The following is a 7270-nucleotide window of genomic DNA, read 5'->3' on the forward strand; positions in this document are numbered from 1 at the left end:
ACTCACTATTTTTTGCAAAGGCATGTAGGTCCTGGAATCCGTGTTCCTGCCTCTTCAGATAAATCACAGCTGCAGGCACAAATTGTTTGTGTGGCACGAGTCAACAACAGCTCTGTCAAGAAACTTCTGCTTTCCTGAGGAGTGAAGCCTGGCTGGACTCAATGCACAGCACCCTCTGGGAGCTAGGGAGGTTGGGAATTATGGAGAAGCTGTTTCAACAGCAGGGTCTAAGGCATGAGCTGATAGCAGCCTACAGCTACTTCCAGCTGAGGTATAAGGATAACAAAGTCCAGCTCTTAGCAGTGGAATATTGTGACACAGTGACCAAGAGCAACAATTTGCAGCTTGGGAGGTTCAAAGTAGACAATGGAAAACAAAATCCAAGGGAATGGTGCAGTCAGCAAAGAGGTACCCAGAGAGAAAGTGTTAACCTCCCTTGGTTAGACAAGACTTGGTGTAAATAATTTCCATAAATAAATGAAGCACAGAAGCCAGCTTTTACTTTTGTCCTCCCCATAGTCCTGAGGCAATGAGTTCCACCAAGTAATTTATTCACTGTGAATTGCAAAAGGGAAGTGTGCTTCAAACCCATGCCTGAGGAGTTCAACCTTGCTGCTTTGGGAGTGCTTCCTGTTTATCTCCTCCACACCGTGGAGCTCCTATAGATTCCTGGGGAACAGAAAACACTGTTTTTGAAAGATCAACTCACAGCCCCATCTCAAGCACTAATTTACAAAGAATTTCAAAGGTCTTGTGTTCGTTTTTGTTTTTTTTTTTTTAATTTCTCTCCCTTTTTAATCTGGTTTACCCAAGGAAATAAAGCTCATGATTATGCTGTGACAACTGTCCTCAATAACTCTGGAAGCAGTTTAGAAAGGAGACAGGGAGATCATTCACTGCCAGAAAGATCTTTTTATTTCTCCCCAAAACACTGAACTATTCCCCAGGTCCTCATCCATCTGAGTGCCTCCCAGCCTGGAGACTTTAAGGCCTGAGATATTTATGAAGCAGAAAGTGCTGAGATAAGTATCAGAGTCAAACTGCTCCTTTCATGAGTCTCAAGTGTGCCTGTGAAGCGCCAACATCCCCAGAGCCTCAACAAACATCCCTGAGCAATTTGAAAGCAGACAGGAATCCTGGGATACATTAAATATGCACATATCATTTGTCAGCCCCAGCTCCTCAAATGACTCATCTGCTCAGCTGCCTGCCAGGTGCTTGGACTCATCTGTCCCTATGCAGAATTCCTGGATTCCTCTGAGGAAGGGCAGATGTGCTACTGCCAGAATTTTGGTTTTCATCTCTGCAGCCAATATTTCCTTTGGAACTGATCAAAAGGCTGTGGTGCTGGTCACCAGGTCAAGTAGAGGCTGGCATGGGGCAGACTGTGCTAGACAATATCTGCAGACATTGAGGAATTTAGGAATAGCTTTGGATGGGAGAAAAAGGGCTTTGTGGAACATAATGGCTGCTGTCCCAGTTGCCACAGGGATGTGGCATGGAGAGGGCTCGGGCTCAGCCAGTGAAGCAAACTGCCTTTGGCCAGGCATAGGTAGGGATCAAGGCTGACCTACCCTGGCAGGACATGGGGTGGTGGTGGAGGTTTGCTGGTCTGAGTGGTGGCTCCTGAGTTTAGGGCTGGACAATACTCACAATAACCACGACGTGATCTAGGCTGAGATATTCCTCTCTTGGTCAAAGTTTGTCAAATGTAAGAAAAGTCTGGGGAAGAGCGAAAAAGGAGACAACTAGAATCTGTTGTTTCCAAGGGTTCAAAATCTGTCCATGCTGGAAGATGACCAGGAATCCACTCAGGATCAGAAAGGGATAAGATTAGTTAATAACACTAGGTAAGGTTAATTCCACTTACTACACTGCTAATTCCTTGCTCACTCTTTTGGAACTGAGATAACACAACTCAAAAGACTTTCACAACTAGCTACAAGAGTGCTTCTCTTGAATGTGTGCAACTTTTACTTTCTGGGGAGTGCTGGCTTTGCTAACACAGCCTGGTTGGCCAGGTTCCCTCATGCAGGTCAGGGAAGGACAAACGACTCATAAATATCAGGAAAACCTTGAAGCAAGAGTGCAGTGTTCAGGTCCCTGTTGTGAAGAGACCCTGAAATGTCATGTCTGCACAGAGAACAGAGCACCATGAGGTCTTTCACACAAGAGAATTTCATGCTGTAGAGGTGGCTGTGAGGGAAACAAAAGTGTGGTCTGCCTGCAAATTTCTTGAAGGTTTCAGTGGAGCACAATCCATTCATCTCCAATGAGACACCTTCTGTTTATCCACTGGGGATTCCAGGTGATGTCATCTGCTACCGACACCACAGGGCAGGACTCACTGCCTGTGTAGTCAGGCAGTGCTGGCCACACTTTGACTGCCCCATCACCTCCAGTCTCTCCCAGCGCCTGAGCTCCCCCAGCCTTACACCCATCCAAGCTGGCTCACCAGTGAGGCCAGCCACAGCTTCCTCAGCAGCAGCAGGATAACTGGGAGAGCACTGTTCAGGCAATACCCATTGGATACTGAGTACAGCAGCTTCACAACTGCTGCTTTTAAATGGATTTGGTATTTATTCTCCTGAATCATGTCTTTTGCAGAAAACCCAAAGAAATTTTGTGACTTTGTAGGAATCCTGGAATGTAGGGCTTTTCTTTCAGAACTGCTGGGTCCAGGTGCTGTCTGCTGGACACAGGTTACTCCATATTTAGCAAGTGGTGGCATGCATTTAACAATCTGCTGCCAGGAACAATAATCATGAGGAGAGAAGATCCATATTTTCAGGATTCTTCAACTTTTACGACTCTTTAGCCTGTGTTAGAAGGAGAAGCTTCACTGCTATTTGGGTAATCCTCCAGCAGCAATCTGCTGGGTATTACGGCTCTCTGATGCAAAAATAAATACCTAAATAGATGAGGAACATGAGACAAAACTGGGATTCTGCATTTGAAAATGTCACCACTCAGAGGGAAAATCATCTTCCCACTTCTGTTTCCAGCAGTGACAACAATCTTCTCCCCAAGACACCCTTTCTGTGCTATGACTTACAAATTCATTAAAACCCACAGACACTTTTATATTACACTATCTTGTAACAAGCCCATAGCAATAGGAGGATTAAAGAAGCTCCTTCTCCTGCACAAGCACAAAAAAGAAGACTCTGAAAGCCTCCCTCTTCAGTGCCGATCACTAGTACAGCAGCATGTCTCCCATCTGAGGAACCCAGTTGGGTAGGGTGAAGTTATCAACCCTCCCTTATCAAATGGACTTTCTGGACTGTTGGTCATCCCTGGTCTCAAGACTTCTATCTATGTACAAATACTGCCTAAACCTCTGGACAGCTCAGAGAGATGTGGCATGTAGAGTGTCATGGGATAAAACTGCAGCATCCAAAAAAAAATGGCCAAAGGGGTTGTTACTCATCTGGGTAATATCCCAGGGAGCCCAAGGACATGAGACAGCTTAGCCCTGCTCATTCTAATAAGAATATATCATCAAAACACTGCATGGAACATCACCAGATCTCAACCCTTTTGTCCAGTGAGGAACTGTTGAGGATGAAACGCAGTCTGGACTGATGGAAGTCCCTGCTGCTGCTGAGAAGCTGCCGGGGGTAGATGGGGCAGTTCAGGCTGCACAGTAACAGCTTCTCATGACCAGCTTGTACAGTGGGCACAAGCTTTTTGCTGCTTATGTCCAAAAGGTTTGATTTGTTGCTCTCTAGAAGGCCACATGTTTTCCAGGTCCCTTTAAACAGAGTCAGTTCAGGATCTCTGTCCCAGAGGGCAGTGGGGTGGCAGTGTGTGAAGCTGTGAGTACTCCTCATGGATTTGGCTGCAGGAAAAGCAGGTTTCAGCCTGGCATTCACACCCACATGGAAATTTTTAGTGCCCATTTTGAGAATTTTACCATGTCCCCTGATGTGAAGAGCTTTGCCAGATGGAACACTGAAACCTGGTCTCTAGTGGTAGAGATATCCCACGCTATTGATCCACTACATGTGAATCCTAAGGTTTCCTGTGAGGAACAGTGCTTTCTCTCTATTTTCCTGGTGTTTTTTTGGGGGGTGGAGGTGAAGAAGGGACATTCACAACAAAGGAATGACCCAGAAGCTTGATCCTGGCAAGTGTGATTGCATAAGCCTCTCTCTTGGTTTAACTGCCTAAATTTTCAGAGAAACTGAGCCTGCACAGATTCCTTGAACAGCAGAGAGAACAGTACATGCTGTGTGTCCTGAAAAGCAGAATAGATTGCAGGTGCTTAAATATAGATTCAGGTGCTTGGCTGTGGGCAGATAAGAGCAGAATAATTCTAGTCAAGGCTTGTAATAATTTCAGCAGTAAAACATAGGCCAGAGTACTGTGATCCATTGTAAAATTACTAAATCAAAAGTAGGTTTGGTAATTACTTTTAATTTTGTCTAACAGCCAACACAGATGGCTCCTGCTCTTCTCTGCTGCATTTGCTGCATGGGTAAAAAGCAGCCATGCACTTGAAAAGCTATTAAAAAAATAAAAGTACGTGGAAGAACAATTTATTGTAGTTAATAAGTTTATTATACCATTTGAGGAGGAGCTTTCTTCTTCACTTTACATGGGACTTACCCCTAAAATATTAGCATAAACATTTCCCAGAAATACCGTGCCTATTCTATTAAAAACAACAAAATGAAAACCAAAACACTTTTTTTTTTTTTTATTTCCCCTCCTGCTTTATAACAGACTAGATTGAAACAAGATTTGCCCTCTGGTTAAGTGTGTTGTGCAGCTGGGTTATTTTTCAAAGAACAAAAGGGACAGAAAAACAAAAACTCCAGTATATACACCTTGCTTTGAGAAGAGACATCTGCTCCCACAGTAAGAACATGCTGTTTTTTGTAAGAGCCCTTTAACCCAGCAGAAAAAGGTGGAATGAGAAGCAGTGAATGGGAATTAAAAACCACAATTAATTAAATTTGAAAATACTCTACAAAAGTTTGGCATTACTTCCCCTGAATTGATACAGTTCTAGATGTTGACAGTCTGAATGTGGTTGCTTGGATTTGAGCTATTTCCACAGTCTTACCACAGTCTACCCTTTACTTCTGTTCAAGTGGAGATTAACATGAGAAGTTGTACAGACTTGATCCTGGCCTGTACAAGGATAAAAGGTTTTGAGGTGTTGTGGAAATAGGTGGGCAGCTAGTGGAGAGCAAAGACTACTGATCCCTTCCCTGAGGGGAGAGAGGGAAACAGGAGCATCCTCAGCCTGGATGGGCAACCAGACATTCCTGTGGGGAACAGCTGCTGGCGCTGGCTTTGCTGTGCACAAATATTCCTGGGCTGGCACATTCTTAGACATCAGATACTGCACCAACTTGCACGAGTGCATCCCTCAGAAAACAGGTTTCAATGCTTCTGCTGTTTATCCTGCCAGCTTGGTGGCAAGAACAAAGCATGCTTTCATCCTGGGAGAGGATCCCACAGAGGAGCCACTGATGGCACTGACCCCATCCCATCCTGTGGCCTGTGAGCTTTGGCTGTCTCAGGCACTGCTCTGCTTCTGAGCTGTGTCCTTTGAACCCAGGGGAGCAACTGGCAGCTCTCTCAAACTGTGCTGCATCTTCCTGGCCCCTTGGCAGAGAAGGCAGCAAGAGGAGGTAACACATGTCTGACCTTGCCTTGGATCTGCTGAGCTGGTGGCTCTGAGAGTTGAGGATGTCAAGCTGCATATCCAGAAAATGTGCAGTGCTGGGATGCTCATGGGTTAAAGCTGTAATTGATTAACTAATCTGAATTTTGTGTTTCAGCCTGAGCCATTTCAGCAGCAGCAAACACTACTGGAATTGAACAGCTTTGGGTGAAAAATATTGTTATCAACAAGTTACTAACCCCATATGTGGCAGCAGAGTTGAAAGGTTTGGGCCAGTATAGCTAAAAGAAGTTGTTCTCGCTTTGTGGCACCTTGAAGGTGATTCCTGGTGCTCTGTAGGTGAAAAGGACTATTTTCATTTTCCTACAGGCTTTTTGCTATTTGACAGTTTCCCAGGTGAAATGGGGTAACATGGTGTAAAAATTCCCAGATCTTCACAAATGCAAACTAAAATGAGCTAGCACATCTATACACGATTTCCAAAGTCCTGATAACTTGCAATTTACTTGGATTTTTTTTTCCAGGCATGCTCAGGTTCTGCTTCAAATTTTTCCTATTTTTGTTCTGATATCTACAGCCACACAGTGCAATGCTTGCAGCCTCTAGGCATCAACATCTCTCAATTCCCAGCAAAGCTAGCATCTCCATGGATGTTTGAAATCCTTATGGAGACGATACTATATCACAAACAAGTGATAGTGATTAGTATCTCAGAGGAGTTCATTTACTCTTTTTTTTTTTCTTTTTAACACAAACTCCAAATTTACCAAGTTTACATATTTTCACTTACTACATATTTCATTACTACTAAAATGAGAGCTGAAATGTCACCCAAACTGTGAATAATCTTATAAAATTCCAGTCTGAGTTAACATGGAAATGAGCTATTTCTTGTCACTCTCTCCACAAATGAATCCACCTTCTTGCTCAGCCTTACAGTGGGAAATAGCACTGACAGCTCTCTGTTCCTCAGCCTTTTTAACTTCTACTTTCTGTGCTTTTTACTTCCTGTGAAGTAAACAGAACTTTTCTTTGTAAGACTGAAAGACTGGGCTCATCTGGAAACTCCAAAGTAAGGTTTCTGCTATTATTTTTTCTCTTGGAGCTATTATACAAAGCAGGTGCCTCGTGTCTCTGCTGAGAAGAAAACCTGATTGTTTTTCCAATCAAATCTATTTTCTGGCAATAATAACAACCTAAAAAGGGATAAAACTGACAGATTAAAAGCCTAATTCAATCGTAGTTGTGAAAAAATATTTTTTCAAGTATTTGAGTGGCATGCTTGTCTTTCCTCCACTGCTCTTACACTGCCGTCTCTCTTCTGTAGTGTATTGGACACAAAGGGAACATATGTTTCACTGCTAATATAAAAAGAGATCAGCTATGGAGAGGTAAGGAATTAGCTAGAGGAAAATAGGCTGCATCTAAATTATTCAGGGAAGAGTAGAAAAAATGCAGAAGGACATTGATTATCCCAAAAGGGATGGGAGAAAGTAAGGGTGGGACACAGCGCTGCTGCTGAGGAGGTTTTCAGCACCACCTTCTCGGAGTCCTTCGGACTCTTTGTCCAACACCAGGGTTTCCATGCTGTGCCTCCCAAGCTTTATCCAAGCTCTTGGCTGTTGTCACTTT

The sequence above is a fragment of the Molothrus aeneus genome, chromosome 9 (genome assembly GCF_037042795.1).
Source record: "Molothrus aeneus isolate 106 chromosome 9, BPBGC_Maene_1.0, whole genome shotgun sequence".
Lineage (NCBI taxonomy): Eukaryota > Metazoa > Chordata > Aves > Passeriformes > Icteridae > Molothrus > Molothrus aeneus.